This window comes from Anolis sagrei, chromosome 6, assembly GCF_037176765.1.
Source record: "Anolis sagrei isolate rAnoSag1 chromosome 6, rAnoSag1.mat, whole genome shotgun sequence".
Taxonomy (NCBI): Eukaryota; Metazoa; Chordata; class Lepidosauria; order Squamata; family Dactyloidae; genus Anolis; species Anolis sagrei.
This window is the reverse complement of record NC_090026.1, coordinates 124,742,107-124,765,668: the sequence shown is the minus strand read 5'-3', so window position 1 is coordinate 124,765,668 and position 23,562 is coordinate 124,742,107. Positions and strand designations below refer to the sequence as shown.

At 43.7% G+C, this 23,562-nt stretch overlaps 1 protein-coding gene across 2 annotated transcripts in view; it reads right to left on the bottom strand.

The window, feature by feature from the left end:
* LOC132779008 (mitogen-activated protein kinase kinase kinase 3-like) overlaps window positions 1-18,289 on the bottom strand; it is a 121,284-nt gene extending 102,995 nt beyond the window's left edge. For both annotated transcript variants that reach the window (XM_060782634.2, XM_060782635.2), the window contains exon 1: window positions 17,847-18,289. The gene's annotated coding sequence lies outside the window, so the exon portion shown is untranslated. The remainder of the gene's footprint in view (window positions 1-17,846) is intronic.
* Window positions 18,290-23,562: the final 5,273 nt, after the last annotated feature.

Sequence of the window (23,562 nt, the reverse complement as noted above, 5' to 3'; positions counted from 1 at the left end):
CTTCAGCCAACCTTCTCCTTAGTGGTAAACATCCACTAATATTCATACACGGCAATTAGGTTTCTCGGCTGTTAAACTGATATACCTGGATATCTCTTTGAACTGTTAGGAACAAAGATATGCCAATGCACAAAAACACACATATATAACAGAGTTTCAGAAGTGTTCTTTCAGCTGCCCAAAACATCTGCTTTCCTTTGGCTTAAATCATGCTCTCAAGAATCAAACTAAGTAGATGTCTTTAAAAGTAACACAGTTGGTTTACTCGCAAAATTCATGTATTCAGCATAGAGGTGCATAGCTTATCAGTCCAGATACAGGTAGATTTGAAGTAGCAGATCTCTGTGCAGATAACACAGGGCATCTTTCTTATGTCAGGATTAATTTAGTTATATACGGTATGTGTTTTCAAATATGCTTCTATGTAATTCCAAGATGGAGTCTACTGTGTATTAGAAATTGCTGTGCAGAATGTCCATGAGGCTGTGATTAAGTAACCTTGAGAGAAATGAGATAATGTATGCTCTAGCTGGGAACAGAAGGGAGTCACCCGTCTCAGCCAGAGTGAAGAGAGATAAGCATGTGTGCAGAGAGACTTTCAGTTTTCCACTAGTTCCTGTTTGTAGCTCGCTGTGTTAAGACGTGTGTTTGATGTACTTAGTAAAACTTAGTTTCTTTTGTAACTGAAAGCCTGCAGTGTCCTTATTTCGCATCACAGTGTCTGCTGATCTAGCAGTCCTTCCGCTGGCAAACACTCTTGGCATCTTATACAGTAGAGTCTCCCTTATCCAACATAAATGGGGGCCGACAGAATGTTGGATAAGCAAAATGTTGGATAATAAGGATGGATTAAGGAAAAGCCTATTAAATGTCAAATTACATTGTGATTTTACAAATTAAGCACCAAAACATCATGTTTTACAACAAATTGACAGAAAAAGTAGTTCAATACACTGTAATGTTATGTAGTAATTACTGTATTTATAAATTTTGCACCAAAACATCGCAATGTATTTAAACAGCTGTGGATCCGGACAGTAGGCAGACTGCATTCAATAATACAAAACGTTGGATAAGCGAAGGTTGGATAAATGAGACTTTACAGTAATCAACAGTCCATAGTATACTCTAAAGCACCTCTCTGTTCAGCAGTGGAACTCTCTGCCCCGGAGTGTGGTGGAGGCTCCTTCTTTGGAAGCTTTTAAACAGAGGCTGGATGGCCATCTGTCAGGGATGATTTGAATGCAATATTCCTGCTTCTTGGCAGGGGGTTGGACCGGATGGCCCATGAGGCCTCTTCCAACTCTTTGATTCTATGATTCTGGTCTGAGAGTCTAATAGAGTCTCTGTCTATTCTGAAAGTCCAATGGAGTCTAAACTGTACTGCTTTGACTGGCGTCTGAAAGCATACTGTTTCTAAAATGGAGTCTGAGTCCTGAACAATCCCAGATGTGGTCATATGGTCTGCAGCTCCTCCGACAACAAAGAGTTAAAGAAAAACTGCAAACCAATGCACACATACACAATACAGTAAACAATGTGAATTATATACATAATAAATAACTAACGGAGGCTTGAAGAAGGCTGCTATTTCCAACACCAACCAGCTTTTGAAACCCCACCCCTGCTCTAAAGGGAAGATAGCTAACAACAACAACAACAACATGGTATAACAGTTTGAGCAATGACATGGTATAACAGTTTGACTAGAACTCTGGAGACAAGGGTATAAATCCCCACGCAGCCATAGAAGCCCATTGGGTTTGTGCTGGTACGGCTGTACCAGGATCTCCCACTTTATTTGCTTTGTATTGAGTGTTTGCTTGCAGTTCAGGGTTTCATGGGTTCTGCAGAAAGGTGGCTTCCTTTGGTTGCAGTCATAGGGCAAGTCACCTGTCCATCATCGTTAAGTTTTGGTTCCGCCCCTTGCTCAGGGAAATTGGGAAGGGAAGGGAGCCATTTTTTAGTTAGTCTCAGCAAGGAAAGCTAATGTACATGATGTGTGCAAGCTTCCCCTGTACAAAAGCTTCAACCCTTAAGATCTTCCGGGGGAGAACAGTCTTAAGAGTCTCCAAAGATTTCCAAAGATTTCCAGGGAAACAGGCCTAAAGACTAAAGAACTCCAGCTGAAGAATCTACTAACTTTACTGGTAGGTCCACTCGGCGTTCGAGATGCAATTCGACCCGGTAGCGGAGCCCACATCAGTAAGAATTAGATTACAGTCAGCCTGAGAGAAGTTAAAAAGGGGATTTTCCTTTAAAGCAAAGGATCAGTTATTGAAGATAATTGCCTGCCCTTCGTGGACAAGATTAGGAAGCCACCGGTTGCTTGAAAGTTTGGAATCATTTGTTTAACTTTCTGAAGACAAGAGAAGTTTTTGTTTGATTGTTCATTAATAAAGGATTTTGTTATACTTCACAAGCCATCTAAAGACTATTTGTGGTGGAAAACCTCTGAGAACTTCTCTGAGAACTTTCCCGCTGGGCAAAGGTCACACGTCCTATTTAAAGACAATTATTTACAGGCCCAGCGCACGACAGAACAGGGTTACTTTGAGCAAGTCACACTCTCTCAGCCTAAGAAGGCAACAGCTAACCCAATCTGAGCAATTCTTGCTAAGAAACACTAGCCTCCCTTTTAAGTCGGAAACAACTTGATGTCATGCAACAGCATTGAAAACCAACAATTCATCCTGCATAAACAGTAGTGCAAATGTTGAGCCGAAAACCAAGGGCTCTCATTGGCGCAACAGGTGTGAAATCAAAGAGCCAGTGTTCATCGTTTCACTACAGTAACCAATTCTTTCCTTGCAACTTCAAAAAAATATATACTGCATTCCTTTGGGGTTTTTTCTCCTTCTTCTTCTTTCAAGCCATTCTGAATGTATCCCAATTTGTCATTCTGGTTTATATCACTTTAGAAAACCACTGGGGTGAGTGGGAAATTCGCAAGCGGGGCCCCGGCTGAGGATCCTCGTCCCACGTATCACTTTCCGAGAAAAGCAAACACCGTGTCTGGAGTCTCCGAGAAAAGAAAATAACCAAGATGAATCCCATATTTCCTCCGCAGGCCCTTGTAAGATGTTTTCCATACACGTGGTGCACAGAAAAGACATTCAGATGGATTCTTGAAAAGGGAAGTTTGTAATTTAAGAAGACAGAAGAATTTCAGAACTATTCATTGAAATGTCAGAGCAGAGTTTCTCATTCTGTATCTTAGAGGAAGAGAGTCAGCATGGTGTGGTGGTTTGAAAACTGGACTGTGGTTGCATCTACACTGTAAAATGAATGCACTTTGACACTACTTTCACTGCTATGGCTCAATGCTGTGGAATCCTGGGTGTTTACAGATTGGTGAGTCACCAGCGTTCTTTTGGCAGTGAAGGCAGAGCCTCGTAAAACAACAATACTCAGGATTCCATAACATTGAACCATAGCAACTAAAGTGGTTTCAAACTGCATTAATTCTACAGTGTAGATCAGCGTTTCTCAACTTGGGGGGCCAGGACCCCGGGAGGGGGGGTCACAGAGGGTGTCAGGGAGGTTGCCAACGACCATCGGAAAACACTGTATTTTCTGTTGGTCATGGGGGATCTGTGTCGGAAGTTTGGCCTAATGCTATCGTTGGTGGGGTTCAGAATGCTCTTTGATTGTAGGTGAACTGTAAATCCCAGCAACCTCAACTCCCAAATGTCAAGGTCTATTTTCTCCAAACGCCACCAGAATTCACATTTGGGCATATTGAGTATCCATGCCAAGTTTGGTCCAGATTCATAATTGTTTGACTCCACAGTGCTCTCTGTATGTAGGTGAACTACAACTCCAAAACTCGAGGACAATGCCCACCAAACTCTCCCAGTATTTTGTTTGTCATGAGAGTTCTGGGTGCCAGTTCCATCGTTGGTGGAGTTCAGAATACTCTTTGATTGTAGATGAACTATAAATCCCAGCAACTACAACTCCCAAATGACAAAATCAATCCCCCCTCCAACCCCACCAGTATTCAAATTGGGTGTATTAGGTATTTGTGCCAAATTTGGTCTAGTGAATGAAAATGCATCCTGCATATCAGATATTTACATTACGATTCATAACAGTAGCAAAATCAGTTATGAAGTAGCATAATCTGTGAAACCCGCCTTCTCCAAGGTGAACTGAACCACCTAAACTGGGCTCTCCAGGTCAATGGAGACTCCACCTCAGACATCAGAAGAGCTACAAGACCAAGAACAAGGCACGAGCGTCAAGACAAAGATCCACGCAGAGGAAAAGCATTCTTGCCATACATCAAGGGAACCACTGACCGCATAGGTAAGCTGATGAAGAAACACAACCTACAAACCATCTACAGACCCACTAAGAAAATCCAACAAATGCTACGTTCAGCAAAAGATAAGAGGGATCCTCTAACCACTGCGGGAGTCTACCACATACCATGCAGCTGTTGACTACCCAACGCAGCAGCATTGCCCAAACACAAATCAAAGGACATGAAAGGCACTGCAGACTAATTCAACCAGAGAAGTCAGCCGTAGCAGAGCACTTGATGAGCCAACCTGGACACAGAATATTATTTAAGAACACAGAAATGCTGGACCACTCAGACAACTATCATGTTAGACTACACAGAGAAGCCACTGAAATCCACAAGCATGTGGACAATTTCAACAGAAAGGAGAAAATCATGAAAAAGAATAAAATCTGGTTACCAGTATTAAAAAGACACCAGAATCAAGACAGTAAATAACAAACACCACTCAGAAACAGGGGAACACCAGACAAAAAGCAATCAAGGGCCAGTTAACACCTTTCACACAGAGGAGGCCTCCAGGCAACAGAGGCCAGGCTACACCTATGCATATCCCCTCACTGATTGATTTTGCAGCTTCATGGCTACTTAATGCTATTCAAACTTGCTAACTGCAACATTCACACTTGCTTTAAACAGACAAGGGTTCTTTCTCCCACCCTAGACATTATTCTACAGATATATTATGCATTTCACTTGCTTCATTGCCAACAGAACCTCTGAAGATGCCAGCCACAGATGCAGGTAAAACATCAGGAGAGAATGCTACTGGAACATGGCCATCCAGCCCAAAAAACTTAGACCAACCCAGTGATTCCAGCCATGAAAGCCTTCAGCAACACATTGAGCTAGGTTTTGCAAGGTATTATGACTGCAGACCAGTCTCGATAAAATAATAAAGAGTAGAGACATCAGACTGGCAACAAAGATCCATTGCCTAGTCAAAGCCATGGTATTCCCTGTAGTAACCTACGGATGTGAGAGCTGGGCCTTAGGGAAGGCTGAGCGAAGGAAGAGAGATGCTTTTGAACTGTGGTGCTGGAGGAAAGTTCTGAGAGTGCCTTGGACAGTGAGAAGATCCAACCAGTCCATCCTCCAGGAAATAAAGCCCGGCTGCTCATTGGAGGGAAGGAGACTAGAGACAAAGTTGAAGTCCTTTGGCCACATCATGAGGAGACAGCAAAGCCTAGAGAAGACAATTATGCTGGGGAAAGTGGAAGGCAAAAGGAAGAGGGGCCGACCAAGGACAAGATGGATGGATGGCATCCTTGAAGTGACTGGACTGACCTTGAAGGAGCTGGGGGTGGTGACGGCTGACAGGGAGCTCCGGCGTGGGCTGGTCCATGAGGTCACGAAGAGTCGGAGACGACTGAACGAATGAACAACAACATGACTGCAGAATCCCTTCGACTCTGACTCCTAAGGCACAATCCAACTCCAACTCCTTCCTCCCCAGGCACAATAGTAGTGGTGCCCCATTGCTTCCCATACCATTGAAGTATCTCCACTTTCACAGAGGAGCTGTGCCCCTAACATTGCGAAAGCAGAGGGATTACTCTGCATACCTGCAAGGTTTGTTTGCACCTTCCAACCATCAATAGCTCTACAGAGTCTTGGACAATAGTTGTGGTCATGTTGTTACAACCCAATGTAAAAAATGCCCAGCATGCCAGAAGCAGGGCATACCAAGGGAAAAAGCCAGGCATAGCTTTGGAAGCATGAACAAGGCCCTGTTACTTCTAACTTCTTACCGCCGAACAACCTCCACCTCTGTTTGATGGACCACAGAAGCATCCAGCACCTCTTTGGAAAGTATTTCCCTTCTTTGCAAGTTTTGAGTTCCCTTCCCGCTCTGCCCCCATCTTTCTTTTCCCGGTGGAAGCACGTCCCCGCTCGCTCGCCAGCTCCAATTGCTTTTGACATAAAGCATCTCTTTGCTGGTACTTAGCACAGTTGTGGGTTTCTACGCGCCAAAAACCAAGATTCATTAGAGGAGCCGGGAAACCAAAGACCCTGCTCTTACTTTGATGGAGGAGTGTATAAAGAAGCCTTTCAGGTCGATAGCAGAATAGCAACACTGTCAACAGCACCCCTTCCAAAGGCCCGAGAAATCCCCCTCATTGAGTTCACACACCACAAGAAGACAATTTTATTCTTGTGAAACAGAACACAGATCAGTTCTGGGTTTTGCATACTGGTGAAAGAGCCTCAATACACAGTATCTGCCCTGTTACCAAACAGAAATTGGGTGTATCTATTTTGAAATTCCACCTTGTCCCATCCCCTGGATGTATTGGCTATTTTTAAAACTGATATACTATCCAATATTTCACAGAATGCAAAATTATATTATTATTGTTGTTGTTGTTGTTGTTGTTGTTGTTGTTGTTATTATTATTAACTTTATTTGTACCCTGCTAACATCTCCCGCAGGACTCGATGCGGCTTACAAAGGCCAAGGCCTCAATAAAACAACAGCATAACAATACACATAACATTTCATGCAAATCAAAACGTTAAGCAATAACAGTAAACAATAAGACAATACACCATACCACGATAAAACTAGGGCCGGGCCAAATGTAATGGGTACAGATTAAAAAGTGCTGAGTATGACAGGTGAAAAGTAGGGTAAGTGCAATGTGCAGACAATCTTAAATCTCTGATAGTGCTTCTGGGACAAGTTTTCCTTTTCTGGAAAGGCACACCGGAACAGCCAGGTCTTCAAATTCTTCCTAAAGACTGCCAGTGTAGGGGCTTGTCTGATGTCCTTGGGGAGGTTGTTCCAAAATCAGGGGGCCACTACAGAAAAGGCCCTGTCTCTCGTCCCCACTAGACACACCTGCGATGCAGGTGGGATCGCGAGCAGGGCCTCTCCAGATGAACGAAGAGAACGTGTGGGTTCATAGACGGAGATGCGGTCACGCAGGTAGGCAGGTCCCAAACCGTTTAAGGCTTTGTAGGTGAGCACCTGCACCTTGAATTGGGACCAGAAAATGAATGGCAGCCAGTGGAGCTCCTTGAACAGGAGGGTTGACTTCTCTCTGTAAGGAGCGCCAGTTAACATTCTGGAAAATGGAATATGTGTTGGAAAGTGACTTAAGAGTGTGGTCAAGATGGCAACAGATACTGATGGGAAAGCAAGGAGAGGCTGCAGCAGTTTGCTCTTGCCTGAATCTACTGGGTAGTGACTATATCCCTTCCTCCTTTCCCTGACTTTAAACTACTGGAGTGCAAAGTACTTTTCCCATTTGCAGATGCAGGATCTCAGCCTAAGAGCTGATCTGCTAACGCACGAGGTATATTCATACAATACAAACACAGAACGGTGATTCCACTTTGACTGCCAAAGCTCCATCCTATGGATCCGTAGGTTCAAGAGATACTCAAGATACCCTTTGTGTCATTCTTGTACCAAACTACAAATCCTCATATTTCACAGGATGGAACCATGACAATTCTAGTGATCACAAAAAGCAGAATACAAAGCACTGGATTCAATTAGGAATAAAACAGATCCCGCTTAAATATTAAGAGGTATTTCTTAACTATAAGAGCTGTTACTGGACTGTGTGGATCATAATGAACTGTGGTTTAGCGAATTGTGATACTTATTTTCATTAATCATAAGCCAAATTATGATGTTATTAATTACTTAAATGTTGTATTTCATTATTCTACTTTCACTTGACTTAGCCGATGGTTTGTTGACCGAAATAAAAGCTACTGAATAAACTGTGGTGGTCTGGGGACACCAAGTCACCTTGGCCGTCTCCTGAGGAATCTGTATAACAACCAAGTTGTACAGAACAACAGCCTGGTTCAAGATTGGGAAAGGCGTATGGCAGGGTTGTATACTCTCACCCAACCTATTCAACTTGTATGCAGAACACATCATGTGATGTGCGGGGCTTGATGAATGCAAGGCTGGAGTTAAAATTGCTGGAAGAAACATCAACAACCTTAGATATGCAGATGATACCACTTCGATAGCCAAAAGCAAGGAGGAGCCGAGGAGCCTTCTAATCAAGGTGAAAGAAGAAAGTGCAAAAGCTGGGTTGCAGTTAAACATCAAAACAACCAAGATGATGGCAACCAGACTGATTGATAACTGGCAAATAGAGGGAGAAAACCTGGAGGCCATGACAGACTTTGTATTTCTAGGCGCAAAGATTACTGCAGATGCAGACTGTGGCCAGGAAACTGGAAGACGTTTCCTTCTTGGGAGGAGAGCAAGGACCAATCTCGATAAAATAGTAAAGAATAGAGACATCACACTGGAAATGAAGATCCGCATAGTTAAAGCAATGGTATTCCCCACAGTAACCTATGGATGTGAGAGCTGGACCTTAGCGAAGGCTGAGCAAAGAAAGAGAGACACTTTTGAACTGTGGTGTTGGAGGAAAATCCTGAGAGTCCCTTGGACGGCAAGAAGATCCAACCAGTCCATACTTCAGGAAATAAAGCCCAACTACTCATTGGAGGGAAGGATATTAGAGGCAAAGATGAAGTTCTTTGGCCACATCATGAGAAGAAAGGAAAGCTTGGAGAAGAGAATGATGCTGGGGAAAAAGGAGGAGGCGCCGGCCAAGGCAAGGTGGATGGGTGGTAACCTTGAAGTGACTGGCTTGACTCTGAAGGAGCTGGGGGTGGTGACGGCTGACAGGGAGTGCTGGCTTGGAATGGTCTAGGACAGTGTTTCTCAACCTGGAGGTCGGGACCCCTGAGGGGTCGCCAAAGACCATCAGGGGTCGCCAAAGACCATCAGAAAACACAATATTTTCTGGTGGTCATTGGGATTCTGTGTGGGAAGTTTGACCCAATTCTATTGTTGGTCGAGTTCAGGATGCTCTTTGATCGTAGGTGAACTATAAATCCCAACAACTACAACTCCCAAATGTCAAGGTCTATTTTCCCCAGACTCTACCAGTGTTTATATTTGGGCATACTGAGTATTCGTGCCAAGTTTGGTCCAGATCCATCATTGCATGAATCCACAGCGCTCCTCTGGATATAGGTGAACTACAACTCCCAAACTCAAGGTCAATGCCCACAAAACCCTTCCAGTGTTTTCTGTTGGTCATGGGAGTTCTTTGTGCCAAGTTCGGTTTAAATCCATCACTGGTGGAGTTCAGAATGCTTTTTGATTATAGGTGAACTATAAATCCCAGCAACTACAACTCCCAAATTACAAAATCAATCCCCCGTCCTCAACCCCACTAGCATTCACATTTGGGCATATTGGGTATTTGTGCTCAATTTAGTCCAGTGTATGAAAATATATCCTGCATATCGGATATTTACATTACGATTCATCACAGTACTAAAATGACAGGTATCAAGTAGCAACGAAAACAATATTATGGTTGGGGGTCACCACAACATATGGAACGGCATTAAGGGGTCATGGCATTAGCAAGGTTGAGAACCACTGGTCTAGGAGGTCACCAAGAGTTGGAAGGGGCTGAATGAATAAACAACAACAAACTGGACTGAACCACGTTAGGAGATGGTGAATTCCCCTTCTTTGGAGGTCTTGAAATGAAGTTTGGATGGGCATTGTTCAGGAGAGCTTTAGCTGTGTATTCTTGCATGGCAAAGGGTTGGACTTGATGGCTCTTGCAGTCTCCGTCCAGCTCTCATTTGGTGAGGCAGCATCACCAAAAGTATTTGTTCTTCTTTTGTGCTGCTTGAATCCTGTGTCAAAGTTGACTTCCTTTTAAAGTGTGTTTTGTTGAAAATAATACAGCCACAATAAGTGAGCAGAGAGGGCAAACGCAACCCATTCAACTCAAAACTTTTGAGAAACGACAAGAAACCAAGACACCTTTTCCCTGGGACTGAAAAGAGAAGTCAAATGCTTCCATCTGATGCAACCAGCGAACAACAGCTGTGTGGGTGTGTCGGCCAACAGCCGAAATTTCCATCTCCTCTGGAAGGAATTGAGGTTGAAGTCTGCTCTTATTATATATACTTGGTACTAATATTTCAAGAGAGTTCTTCCCATACTTTCTACAGAAATCTCCAACAGAAGTGCATCGTTTTTGCAGCACTTAAAGCAGTGTTTCCCAAGGCATCTGAGGCTTCACCGGCCCCATCTACACTGCCAGATAATCCAGTATTATCTGCTTTGGATTATATCCGTATGCATTATACATTAGTGTAGATCCAGCCTTAAAGGCTCAAATCCACCTCTTTTTCCTCACACAAGTTGAGCATTGTATTGCCGAAGGCTTTCATGGCTGGAATCACTGGGTTGTTGTAGGTTTTTTTGGGTATATGGCCATGGTCTAGAGACATTCTCTCCTGACGTTTCGCCTGCATCTATGGCAAGCATCCTCAGAGGTTGTGAGGTCTGTTGGAACTAGGACAAAGGGTTTATATATCTGTGGAATGACCAGGGTGGGACAAGGGACTCTTGTCTGCTGGAGCTAGGTGTGAATGTTTCTACTGACCCCCTTGATTAGCATATAATGGCCTGACAGTGCCTGGAGCAAACTTTTGTTGAGAGGTGATTAGATGTCCTTGTTTGTTTCCTCTCTGTTGTTGTGCTGTTGTAATTTTAGAGTTTTTTAATACTGGTAGCCAGATTTTGTTCATTTTCATGGTTTCTGTTGAAATTGTCCACATGCTTGTGTATTTCAATGGCTTCTCTGTGTAGTCTGATTAAGCCATTGAAATACACAAGCATTTCTTTCTTTCAACAGAAAGAAAGAAACCATGAAAATGAACAAAGTTTGGCTGCCAGTATTTAAAAACACTAAATTCATAACAGTAAATAAAGAACAACACTCAAAACAGGGGAATTCCAGACAATAAACAATCAGGGCCAGCTAATCACCTCCCAACAAAGGATTTCCCCCAGGCAGTAAGAAGCCAGACCCTGAAACTGCTGGGCCATTAAATGCTAATCAAAGTGGTCAATTGAAACATTCACACCTACATAACTCAAACAGACAAGAGTTCTTTCTCCCAACCTGGCCCTTCCACAGATATATGAACCCAATTTTCCTAATTTCCAACAGACCTCTCAACCTTTGAGGATGCCTGCCATAGATACAGGAGAAACATCAGGAGAGAATGCTTCTGGAACATGGCCATACAGCCCAGAAAACTCACAACAACCTATATGCCAATGTTCCAACTTTCAAGTAAATCTGAATTCCGAAATACCTCTAGTTCCAAACATTCTGGATGATTTCTCATTAGGTTCATACATGCAACGTATTCCAAAATCTTCATAAAGCAGTTCTGGTATAAAGGTGCTTGCTTTAACAGACCAAACCTCCATCACAAGGGAAACTCTTTGCCAACATCAGGCCTGCTTTCAAACACATTTCCTGGTTTCCTCCCTTTTGCTTGCAGTTCAGAACAGGTTCTACTCCCTGCGCAAACCCTATGATCCTAATGCTAGTTGTGCTACAAAGAACCTGGAAGCTAATCAGGAACTTGTAAGCCAAGCAGGGTCGGTCCTGGTTAGTATTTGGATGGGAGATGGCTAAGGAATATTTGCTGCTGGAAGGAAGGTTTCAAAGCAAGAAATTGGAAAGAAAGAAGCGTCTCTGGCAAAACTCTGTGAAATGTATGGGCGTCACCATATGCTGACCTTTGATTTGAAGGTAAATACTTACAAAATGTGTAAATGCTTCATTTACAATCTCAACACATCCACTTGATCCATTCTATTTTTTTTTCTTCATACACTTGACTGCCTATTTTTTTCATTTATTTGCACCGGAGCAATATGTGCCAAGTCCTGTGTCTATCTGAAGCAAAAACATACTCTACACCAGGCCAAGGCAAATGTTGGCCCCACGGGTGTTTTGGACTACAACTCTCACAATGTTGCAAGTCACATCTGGTTGCTTCTGGTGTCAGCTTATGACACTGTAAATCACTGCCTTCTCCTAAGAAAAAACTTATAATATCACAAAGGACTACCACCTCATCCACTTCATAGGAAATCTGCTACAAAACAGGAGCTTTTTTGTTGAATTCAGGACCAGAGAAACAGATTGCGAAGACAGAAGAAGGGCCTGCTTCAGGGGTGTGTGATAACTCCATCAATGTTTGATATTTACACAAATGATCAGCCACTGCAAGAAGGGACAAAGAGTTTGATCTTTGCTGACGATTGTGCCATCATCACCCCAGCAGGAAGCTTTGAAATGGTTGAAGAGAAGGTCTCCAAATCTTTAGGCACTCTTACTGCCTATTACAGGGAAAACAGGCTGATTCCTAATCCATCCAGAACACAGACATGTGCTTTTCATCTTAAGAACAGACAAGCACTTCGAGCTCTGAGGATTACCTGGGAAGGAATCCCACTGGAGCATTGCAGTGCACCCAAATACCTGGGAGTTAACCTGGACCATGCTCTGACCTACAAGAAACACTGCTTGAATATCAAGCAAAAAGTGGATGCTAGGAACACCATCATATGAAAGCTGACTGGCACAACTTAAGGATCACAACCAGATACAGTGAAGACATCTGCCCTTGCACTTTGCTACTCTGCTGCTGAGTACGCATGCCCAGTGTGGAGCACTTCTCACCACGCTAAAACAGTGGATGTGGCTCTTAATGAGACATGGCTCTTAATGAGACATGACCCATTATCACAGGATGTCTACGCCCCACAACACTGGAGAAATTATATTGTTTAGCCAGTATTGCACCACCTGGCATTTGTAGGGAAGTAGCAGCCAATAAGGAAAGGACACAAGGCAGTGACATCTCCGGCACATCCTCTGTTCGGATATCAGCCAGCACACCAATGCCATAAATCAGGAAATAGCATTCTAAGATCAACAGAGATACTCGCAGGAACACTTCAGCAAGCAAGAGTCCAAAAGTGGCAGGCTCAAACCACGAATCTCAAGCCATGGCTGATACCAAATGAGAGATTCCCTTCTAGGCACACAAAAGACTGGGTGACACGGAAGTCGCTGAACAGACTGCGCTCAGGCACCACAAGATGCAGAGCCAACCTTAAGAAATGGGGCCACAAAGTAGAGTCCGCAACACGCGAGTGTGGAGAAGAGCAAACCACAGACCACATATTACAATGCAGTCTGCACCCTGTCACATGCACAATGGAGGACCTTCTTACAGCCACACGAGAGGCACTCCAAGTGGCCAGCTTCTTGTCAAAGGACATTTAGTATCATGCCAAGTTTTTTAACTTTGTGCTTTTAAAATAGATTACAACTGTACTATCAGTTCGCTTCTGATACAATTAAAAAACTCCCACAATTCCTAACAGCTGGTAGGCTATTAGGGATTGTGGGAGTTGAAGTCCAAAACACCTGGAAGGCCTATGCCTGCTCTACACATTTCTTTATTTCCTTCCTACGTGAAACCAAAGAAATATTCAATAAAAGGAGAAAAAACTCTGCATGTGCACAATGAAACTCTAATACCATCACTCCCCTTTTGACATTGGACTTGTTGCAAGAACTTGGACTAGGGAACCTGCACATGCACAACAGAACTCTAATACCATCACTCCTCTTTTGCTGTTGGACTTGTTGCAAGAACTTGATGTTGGACTTGGGAACTCTGCACATGCACAACAGAACTCTAATACCATCACTCCCTTTTGATGTTGGACTTGTTGCAAGAATTTGATGTTGGAGTTGGTAACTCTGCACATGCACAACAGAACTCTAATACCATCACTCCCCTTTTGATGTTGGACTTCTTGCAAGAATTTGATGTTGGAGTTGGGAACTCTGCACATGCACAACAGAACTCTAATACCATCACTTCCCTTTTGATGTTGGACTTGTTGCAAGAACTTGTTGGTAACTCTGCGCATACACAACAGAACTCTAATACCATCACTCCTCTTTTGCTGTTGGACTTGTTGCAAGAACTTGATGTTGGACTTGGGAACTCTGCACATGCACAACAGAACTCTAATACCATCACTTCCCTTTTGATGTTGGACTTGTTGCAAGAACTTGGACTTGGGAACTCTGCACATGCACAACAGAACTCTAATACCATCACTCCCCTTTTGATGTTGGACTTGTTGCAAGAACTTGGACTTGGAAACTCTGCACATGCACAAAAGAACTCTAATACTATCACTCCCCTTTTGATGTTGGACTTGTTGCAAGAACTTGGACTTGGGAACTCTGCACATGCACAACAGAACTCTAATACCATCACTCCCCTTTTGATGTTGGAATTGTTGCAAGAACTTGATACTGGACTTCGGAACTCTGCACATGCACAACAGAACTCTAATACCACCACTCCCCTTTGGATGTTGGACTTGGGAACTCTGCACATACACAACAGAACTCTAATACCATCACTTCCCTTTTGATGTTGGACTTGTTGCAAAAACTTAGACTTGGGAACTCTGCACATGCACAACAGAACTCTAATACCATCACTCCCCTTTTGATGTTGGAATTGTTGCAAAAACTTAGACTTGGGAGCTCTGCACATGCACAACAGAACTCTAATACCATAATTCCCCTTTGGATGTTGGACTTGTTGCAAGAACTTGGACTTGGGAACTCTGGACATGCACAACAGAACAATAATACCATCACTCCCCTTTTGATGTTGCAAGAACTTGTTGGTGTTGGACTTTTTGCATTTCTCTCTCTTTTGGATTGCAAAGCCCAGAATCCACACCTAGAGTGATTGCTGGTCTCCTTGGTTGGGAACTTCTCCAAACTGTGATGCCAGGGATTGATAAAGGCCACCAGAGTTAGAAAAGACTTTGAAAAGCGTGGAGTCACGTTGATTTCCAGGAAATGAGGCAAAGCCTGAGACAGCAGTAGTTACATATATATGGCTGCTGCGCAGGCAGGTTGGCAAAGTTACTTCCTTACTGGCTGCAAGGGACACATGTAAACAGTAGTGAACTTTCAGCTTTCAGACCTTGAACTCCTTCTCAGGGTGCATTTACACCAAGCATGGGGTAACCTGGGCCCTTCAGGTGTTTTAGACTTCAACTCCCACCATTCCTAACAGCCTCAGGCCCTTTCCTTTTCCCCCTCAGCCGCTTAAGCGGCTGAGGGGGAAAAGGAAGGGGCCTGAGGCTGTTAGGAATGGTGGGAGTTGAAGTCCAAAACACCTGGAGAGAGGGCCCAAGTTTGCCCATGCCTGGTGTAGATGGAACCTAACTCTATCCTTTGCAGGCATGTGCGGTACCATTGGAGACGTTTAAAGCTGTGCAATGTATTCTTGCAAGTTTTTGGAGGCGGGTTGCAAAAAAGGCTAGTTTTTTTTAAGAGAGAAGAAAAACACACAACAGGAAACAGAAGACATGAAGGGATGTGTGTTCAAGGGGAGAGAGATTAGAAAAAGTTTTGCACTTGAGTGGAGTGGCCAGCAGGAACCCTCAGGATTTGCAACAACAATAATAACAATAATACAACAATATAGCAAGAATATACAATTGTCCCTTTCCATTGCTACTGAGCTAACTTTTGGCAAGAACTTGGCAGCATTTTTCTCTCTCTCTCTTGGACTGCAACTCCCATCATCCATATCTGTCACTCCCTTCTAACCAATCAAGAACTTGACATACTTTCTCCCTCTTTTATACTGCAGCTCCCATCATCCACATCTGGGGTTTGTACTGCATTTAGCCTATATTTATATAATTCCCCGATTGTTGAGCTAACAATTTTGGAGCAATGTATTGTCGAAGGCTTTCATGGCTGGAATGACTGGGTTGTTGTAGGTTTTTTCGGGCTACATGGCCATGTTCTAAAGGCATTTTCTCCTGACGTTTTGCCTGCATCTATGGCAAGCATCCTCACTACCTCTGAGGATGCTTGCCATAGATGCAGGCGAAATGTCAGGAGAAAATGCCTTTAGAACATGGCCATATAGCCTGAAAAAACCTACAACAACCCAATTTTGGAGCATTTCTTTCTCTTTGACTGCAACTCCCATCATCCACAGATCTCGCTCTCTCTCACACACACACACACACACAGTTCCTCCCTTCTTGCTGGATTGACTATTGGCAAGAACTTGGCAGCATTTCTCTCTCTCTCTCTCAGACTGCAACTCCCATCATCCATATCTATGTCACTCCCTTCTAAGTGAGCAAGACCTTAAGAGACTTTCTCCCTCTTTTGTACAAGCAGCTCCCATCATTCGCATATAGGGTTTTGTACTGCAGTCTATATATCATTCCCCCGGATTGTTCAGCTGACTACTTTTGAGCATTTCTTTCTCTTGGACTGCAACTCCCATCATCCACAGATAGAAAGATAGATAGATAGATAGATAGATAGATAGATAGATAGATAGATAGATGATAGATAGATGCATTTGCTCCCTTGCTGGGTTGGCTTTTGGCAAGAACTTGACTGTGTTTTTCTCTCTCTTGTACTGCAGCTCCCATCATCCATGGATGGATGGATGGATGGATAGACAGACAGACAGATGTATGTCACTCTCTTGTGGATTGGCTTTTAGCAAGAACTTGGCAGTGTTTCTCTCGGACTGCAACTCCCATCATCCACAGATACAGAGAGAGAGAGCAGCCGCCCCCTTCTTGCTGGATTGGCTTATGGCACAAACTTGGCAGTGTTTCTCTCTCTTGGATTGCAGCTCCCATCCTCCAAAAATAGAGAGAGAAAGATAGCAGTCACCCGCTTACTGGATTGGCTTATGGCAAGAACTTGGCAGTGTTTCTCTCTCTTGGACTGCAGCTCCCATCATCCACTGATAGATTGATTAGATAAATAGAAAGCAGTCTCCCCCTTCTTGCTGGATTGGCTTTTGGCAAGAGCTTGGAAACTTCTCTCTCTCTCTCTCTCTCTCTCTCTCTCTCTCTCTCTTGGACTGCACCTCCGATCATCCACATTTAGCTTAATGACTAGCCAGAATTCATGCAGTTTGACATCAGTTTAGCCGCCATGGCTCAATGCTATGGAATCCTGGGGTTTGTAGTTTGCAGAGGCTCCAACCCACTTTCTCAGAGAAGGCTATAGATAGAGTTTGGGGAACTATACCTCCCAGGACTCCATAGCCTTGAGTCATGGCAGAGAAAGTGGTGTCGAACTGCATTAATTCTACAGTGCAGAAGAAGGAGAAGGAGAAGGAGGAGGAGGAGGAGAAAAAGGAGGAGGAGAAGAAGGAGAAGAAGGAAGAGGACGAGAAGGATAAGGAGGAGGAGAAGGAAGAGGACGAGGAGAATGCAAAGGAAAAGAAGGAGGAGGAATAGAAGAAGAAGAAAAAGGCGGAGGAGGAGGAGGAGGAGATGAGGAAGGAGAAGAAGAGGGAGGAGGAGAAGGCAAAGGAGAAAGAGGAGAAGTAAAAGGAGGAGGAGGAGAAGGTGAAGGTGGAGAAGGAGAAAGAGAAGATGCTGAAGAAGAAGGTGTAGGAGAAGGAGGAGGTGAAGGTGGAGAAGAAAGAGGAGAAGAAGGAGGAGGAGGAGAAGGTGAAGGAGAAGGAGGAAGAGGAGGAGGCGAAGGAGAAAGTGGAGAAGGAAAAGGAGAAGATGGAGGAGGAGGAGGAGAACAACAACAACAACAACTAAAGAAATACTTCTGACCTCTATTTCCCTTTCTTCGTTGCAGGCAAGGCTCAGCTTCTGGATAGCTTCCTGGACTCCATAGATCTGATCCAAAACAATATATGTAGAAGGAGAAGGAACCAAAATCCACTCCCAAGAGTAAATAGTCAAGATCCTTGAGTCTCCAGCAGCAGAATAAGCGATCCTTTGGTAGGAATCATAATCATAATCGAACTTCAGCCAAGTTGGAAAGGGACTTTTTGCACTTCTTCTGCTGCAGCTGCTGCATGAAGATCCCAAAAGGCACCCGTGCAAAACCCGCTTCCTCTTTGCAAACCCGCAGCGACTCCTCTTTCGAGAGGTCTTCTCCTCCTCCTTCTCTGCAAGGACTAACTTCTTCTCTTCCTTCTCTGCAAGGGAGGCAAAAAGGACTTCGGAGGAGAAAAGGGGAAAAGCGAAGGACAAAAGCGGCAGGAAGCTCTGACGGCAAAGGCCGCCTCGGCCAATAGGAAGCCGAGGGAGGCGCCGCCCAAGCCGACAGGCCGCCTGAAGACTTCAGATTTTTTTTCTTCTCCCCACTGTAGAGCAGGCATGGGCCAACTTCGGCTCTCCCTCCAGGTGTTTTGGACTCCAACTCCCACAATTCCTAACAGCCGGTAGGCTGTTAGGAATTGTGGGAGTTGGAGTCCAAAACACCTGGAGGGAGGGCCGAAGTTGGCCCATGCCTGAGCTAAATGGAAGGTGGTTTGATGCATCCAAATAAACTCCCATCACCCTGGGGTCCATTCCCATCATTGGTCATGATAGGTCTGTGTGCCAAGTATGGTCCTCCAGATCTATCCTCAGAGGGCTTCACAATGCTCTTTGCAGATTAGTGAACTACAACTCCCATCATCCCAAGTCAATCCCCCCCCCCCCAACTCCACTCATACATGACATTGTGCATGATAGGTAGCTGTGCCAAGTTTGGCCAAGATCCATAGTTGGAAGAGTTCATAATGCTCTTCTCTTATGGGTGAACTACAACTCCCATCATCCCAAGTTAATTCCTCCCAAACTCCACCAATGCTTTAACATTGGTCATGATGGATCTGTGTGCCAGGTATGGTCCTCCAGATCTATCCTCAGTGGGCTTCACAATTAGTGAACTACAACTCCCATCATCTCTAGACAATTCCCCCCAAACCCCACCAATGCTTAACATTGGTCATGATGGGTCTGTGCGCCAAGTATGGTCCTTCAGATGTATCCTCACTGGGATTCATAATGCTCTTTGCAGATGAGTGAACTACAACTCCCATCATCCCAAGTCAATTCCCCCAAACCCCACCAATGCTTAACATTGATCATGACGGGTCTGTGTGCCAAGTATGGTCCTCCAGATCTATCCTCAGTGGAGTTCACAATGCTCTTTGCAGATGAGTGAACTACAACTCCCATCATCCAAAGTCAATTCCCCCCAAACCCCACCAATGCTTAACATTGTTCATGATGGGTCTGTGCGCCAAGTATGGTCCTCCAGATCTATCCTCAGTGGGGTTCACAATGCTCTTTGCAGATGAGTTAACTACAACTCCCATCATCCCAGGTCAATCCTCCCCCCCCCCAAAAAAAACTCCACCCATACTTGACACTGGGCATGATGGGTAGCTGTGCCAAGTTTGGCCAAGAGCCGTAGTCAGAAGGGCTTGTAATGCTCTTCTCTTATGGGTGAACTACAATTCCCATCATCCCAGGTCAATTCCCCCCAAACCCCACACAGATACATAAAACTGATCATTATGTATCTGTGTGCCAAGTTTGGCCCAGATCCATCTTCAGTGGGGTTCACAATACTCTTCCCATATGATTGAACTACAACTTCCATCATCCCAGGCCAATTCCACACACACACACACACACACACACCCCAAACCCCACCAATGCTTAATATTGGTCATGATGGGTCTGTGTGGCAAGTTTGATCCAGATACATCCTCAATGCAGTTCACAGTATTCTCTGGATACAGGTGAACTACAATTCCCATCATCCCAGGTCAATTCCCCTCAAACCCACCAATACTTAATATTGGTCATGATGGGTATGTATGGTTCAGGAGTTTATCCAGTCTTAATCGTCAGAGAGCAACCCAGCTGTAATGGCCTCTTCTATATCATTATCATCATCATCATCATCATCATCATTATTATTGGATACACAACAAGATTAGTACACAGCAAACACAATCAGTATGTTGACTTTTGTATTTGATTACACGTCTGACACTTCCCAAGTGTCTAGGACTGTGTGATGTATTGGTGAATAATGCATACAGATCTGAGTAGGGTGACCTTTTGCAGCTGACATGTGGTAATTTTGTCAATGCCAATTGTTTTTAAGTGCAGGCCAAGGTCTTTAGGCACTGCACCCAGTGTGCCGCTCTCCATTGGGACCACCTTGTGCCAGGTCTTTGTAGTTCTATCTTTAAATCCTCATATGGTGCAAGTTTTCCAGTTGCTTCTCGTCAATGATAATAATAATAATAATAATAATAATAATAGTTATTATTATTATTATTATTATTATTATTTTACATCCATTCATTCTCTCAATAGTGGGACTCAAGGTAACTGACAACATATTGAAAATGATCTAAATTACAAACAATATAAAATATATAATTTTGTCAGCACCCATTGTTTTTAAGTGCAGGCCAAGGTCTTTAGGCACTGCACCCAGTCTGCCGATCTCCATTGGGACCACCTTGACTGGCTTGTGTCAGGTCTTTGTAGTTCTATCTTTAAATCCTCATATGGTACAAGTTTTTCCAGTTGCTTCTCATCAATGATAATAATAATAATAATAATAATAATAATAATTATTATTATTATTATTATTATTATATTACTTTACATCCATTCATTCTCCCAATAGTGGGAGTCAAGGTGACTAACAACATATTTAAAACCATCTAAATTACAAACAATACAAAACTTGGAGGGAAAGTATAAATGTAATATTAAAAAAATAGGTAAACAATTTGTGGTGTTCCAACATTTTAAAATGCAGCAAATCTCATTCCTTTCCCTTCTCTCTCTGCAAAATACATATTGGCACATGGACGTAGTAGTGGCAAATATGTCTGTTCAGTTTGTGTTTTGTTGGTATGTGTGTTATATAGTGACATGTTCTTTAAAGTTTGTAACATTGATGGCTAGATTGTATTAAACTTTAGAACAGTAACAACAAAAAGATATTTATTTATTGTATCAGAAGCGAATCGAGGGTACAGTCGTAATGTATTTAAAAGACACAAAGTTTACAAAACTTGGCATGATACTAAATGTCCTTTGACCGGTAGCTGACCACTTGGAATGCCTCTGGTGTCGCTGTGAGAAAGTCCTCCATTGTGCATGTGGCAGGGCTCAGGCTGCATTGTAGTAGGTGGTCAGTGGTTTGCTCTTCTCCACACTCGCATGTCGTGGACTCCACTTTGTGGCCCCGTTTCTTGAGGTTGGCTCTGCACCTCATGGTGCCAGAGCGGAGTTTGTTCAGTGTCTTCCAAGTCACCCAGTTTTCTGTGTGCCCAGGAGGGAATAGCTCAACGTGGATTGAGGTTCTGGGTTTTAGCCTGCCACTTTTGGACTCTCACTTGCTGAGAGTATCTCTGTTGATGTTAGAAAGCTATTTCTTGGTTTACGGCATTGGTGTGCTGATTGATATCCAAACAGAGGATGGGCCGGAGATGTCACTGCTTTGGTCCTTTTTTTATTGGCTGCTACTTCCCGGCGGATATCAGGTGGTGCAATGCCCGCTAAACAGTATAATTTCTCCAGTGGTGTAGGACATAGACATCCTGTGATAATGTGTCATGTCTCATTAAGAGTCGCATCCGCTGTTTTAACATGGTGAGATGTATTCCACACTGGGCATGCGTACTCAACAGCAGAGTAGCAAAGCGCAAGGGCAGATGTCTTCACTGTGTCTGGTTGTGATCCCCAGGTTGTGCCAGTCAGTTTTCGTATGATATTCTTTCTAGCACCCACTTTTTCCTTGATATTCAAGCAGTGTTTCTTGTAGGTCAGAGCACGGTCCAGGGTAACTCCCAGGTATTTGGGTGTGCTGCAATGCTCCAGCGGGATTCCTTCCCAGGTAAACCTCAGAGCTCGAGATGCTTGTCTGTTCCTAAGGTAAAAAACATACGTCTGCATCTTAAAATATATTAAGATGCATTAAAAGACAATATGAAGCCCCCAGTGGCACAGTGGGTTAAACCACTAAGCTGCTGAGGTTGTTGACCAAAAGGTCGCAGGTTCGAATCCAGGGAGGAGAGTGAGCTTCCGCTGTCAGCCCCAGCTTCTGCCAACCTAGCAGTTTGAAAACATGCAAATGTGAGTAGATCAATAGGTACTGCTCCAGCGGGAAGATAATGGGGCTCTATGCAATCATGCTGGCCACAGACCTTAAAGGTGTCTATGGACAATGTCAGCTCTTCAGCTTAGAAATGGAGATGAGTACCAACCCCCAGAGTCGGACACAACTGGACTTAATGTCAGGGGACAACCTTTACCTTTACCTTAAAAGACAATATGTGCAAGTACATGTATGTGTAGGGAGGTCAATTTAGAAGTAAGAGCCCTTGGGTGCCTGGCCAAACTACACATCCCAGGATTCTACTATAGGAGTTAAAGTGGAATCTTAGCGCTATAACTTTGTGGTGTGAATTAGCCCCAGATCCCTTTGTAGAAACCTGGAGTTTGTGAGATATAAAGAAATAGGGGTTGGAAACCTTTTCCTTTATTTTTATTCCGATGGAACGAGATGCACAAACAAACCTAATAAAAGTCTAAAATTAGAACAGCTCAACAACAGAGAGGAAACAAACGAGGACATCTAATCACCTCTCAACAAAATATTGCTCCAGGCACTGCCAGGCAATCAAATGCTAATCAAGGTGATCAGCTGAAACATTCACACCTAGCTCCACCAGACAAGAGTCCTTTGTCCCACCCTGGTCATTCCACAGATATATAAACACCTTTTTCCTAGTTCCTACAGACCTCACTACCTCTGAGGATGCTTGCCATAGATGCAGGCGAAACGTCAGGAGAGAATGCCTCTAGACCATGGCCATATAGCCCGAAAAAACCTACAACAACCCAAACATAATAAAAGTCTGTATTTTTGTTTTCTTGAGTGCAGGCCTTCCGTAAATGCATGAAGTCTGTGCAATATTTACTCGACAAATGGGGACTCTATCTCAGTTTTTCAGAGAAAGGCATGGCTCGGTTAATTGAAATCAATACATTCATTTAGCGGCAAGCTCGAAGCCGGCTCCTTATTCCCAGCTGCAATTAGGGAGAACACCAACTTGTTAATACAGCCGGCCTTTTGTGTCCATGGATTCTGCCTCCTTTGGGGAGATGTAGTATATTGCAGGGCAGACTTGTTTGGGTTGCTGAAAACCAATCTACTCCAAAATATTTAGGAATAAATCCAAAATTCCATTCTATTTTTTTCCATGGCTTTAAAATTTCCAGAAATGTGATATCACTAGAAGATGTATGTGTTTACCTGCGACTTTAAGGCCCCATCTACATTACCATGCAAAATTAGGTTTCTGAATACAGATCATCTGCTTTGAACTGAATTATATGGCAGTGTAGATGCCCATAATCCAGTTCAAAGCTGATAATGTGGATTATCTGCTTTTAAAATCATAGACCAGATTATATCACAGTGTAGATCCAGCCAATGTCTCCTTATGGTGACCCC